Source organism: Bos grunniens, chromosome 6 (genome assembly GCF_055505025.1).
Source record: "Bos grunniens cultivar Pamir isolate PY7600 chromosome 6, Bosgru_T2T1.0, whole genome shotgun sequence".
NCBI classification, from domain to species: Eukaryota; Metazoa; Chordata; class Mammalia; order Artiodactyla; family Bovidae; genus Bos; species Bos grunniens.
The window spans coordinates 46706937-46708759 of record NC_141170.1 but is presented as its reverse complement, the minus strand read 5'-3'; the positions used below and the strand labels follow the sequence as shown (position 1 = coordinate 46708759).

General features: G+C 34.9%; 1 non-coding gene across 1 annotated transcript; it reads left to right on the top strand.

Annotated features, from left to right (window-relative positions):
- The first annotated feature begins 1499 nt into the window (after positions 1-1499).
- On the top strand, positions 1500-1601 carry LOC147370651 (U6 spliceosomal RNA). The gene has a single exon (XR_015166337.1). It is a non-coding gene; the product is annotated as a U6 spliceosomal RNA (small nuclear RNA).
- Positions 1602-1823: the final 222 nt, after the last annotated feature.

Sequence of the window (1823 nt, the reverse complement as noted above, 5' to 3'; positions counted from 1 at the left end):
AACCCAAAATGGATCATAACCTAAATGTAAAACACTGAACTATGAAACTCTTAGAAGATAACGTGGGAGAGAACCTAAGTGACCTTGGATACAGTGATGTCTCTTTAGATACAACATCAAAGACAAAATCCATGAAAGAAAGAATTGATCATCTGGACTTCATTAAGATTAAAAACTTCTGCTCTGTGAAAGACAATACCAAGAGAATGAGAAGACAAGCCACAAACTGCAAGAAAATACTTGCAAAAGCACATCTGATAAAGGACTGTTATGAAAAATATATGAAAACTCTTAAAGATCAACAATAAGAAAAAGACCAACTCAATTTAAAAATGGACAAAAGACCTTAACAGACACCTTACCAAAGAAGATATACAAGTGACTCATAAGTATATGAAAAGATACTCCACATCATATGTCACCAGGGAAGTGCAAATAAACAATGAGCTACTACTACACACTTATTAGTGTTGCTGAAATCCACAGCATTGAATGAGAACATGAAATGCGAACAAGAATGTGGAGTAACAGGAACTCTCATGTACTGCTAGTGGGAATGCAAAAGTGGCAAACCACTTTTGAAGACAGTTTTGTTTTCTTACAAGATTAAACATATTCTTACTATACAATCCAACAACAATGCTCCTTAGTATTTACCCAAAGCAGTGGAAAACTTACACCCACACAATAACCTGCATAAGGTGTTTATAGCAGCTTTGCTGATAATGGTCAAAATTTGGAATCAACTGCGATGTCCCTCAGTAGGTGAATAGATAAACTGTAGTGCATCCAGACAATTGAATATTATTCAGTGCCAAAAAGAAGTGAGCTATCAAGCCATGGAAAGACATAGAGACATAGAGTAATCAAAAAATGCATAATACTAAGTGAAAGAAGCCAATCTGAAAAGGCTCTATGATTCCAATTGTTAATATATGACATGACATTCTAAAAAAGATGAAACTATGAAGGTAATTGACCAGTGGCTACCAAGGGTAACGGTGGGTGGGAAGGGAAATGAATAAGCAGAACACAAAGGATTTTTAGGGCTGTGGAAATACTTTGGACAATATTACAGTGATGGGATTTGTCATTAAGCATTCGTCCTAACATAGGGTGTACAACACCAAGAGTGAACCATAATGTAAATTATGGACTTTGGGTGATTATGATGTCAACATAGGATTATCCTTGGTTACGCCAAGTACCACTCTGGTAATGTTGATGTGTGAGGGCAGGGAGTATATGGAAAATCTCAGTACTTCCCTCTCAGTTTTTTTGTAAACTTAAATCTGCTCTAAAAAATAAAGTCTTCTAAAAAATGCAATGTTAAAAAAAAAAAAAGAAGTTCTTTTGAAAAAGAAACATGAATATTTGATACCATCGACCAAAATTTCTTGGAAATTACATGTATAGTAGCAGAAATTAAAGCTCAGTAGAAGGGCTAGAAGATAAAATTAAGGAAATTTTCCGGAAAGTAAAAAGCAAAAACATGCAAAGTGCTCACGTCAGCAGCACATTTATTAAATTGGAATGACATAGAGATCAGTATAGTCCCACACAAGGACAATGCGCAAATTGGTGACACTTCTAATGTTTTTTAAAAAGAAAGGAAGAACAAGTAAGGATGTGGAGAAATTGGAATTCTTGTGCATTGCTGGTAGCAATGTAAAATGGTCCAGCCCCTATGGAAAACAGGCTGTTAGGTCCTCAAAAAAAATTAAATTTAAGTGTTACCACTTAACATATATGATCCAGCAATTCCACTTTCACATTTGTACTCAAAAGAATTGAGAACAGGACCTAAACCAGGTATTTGTATA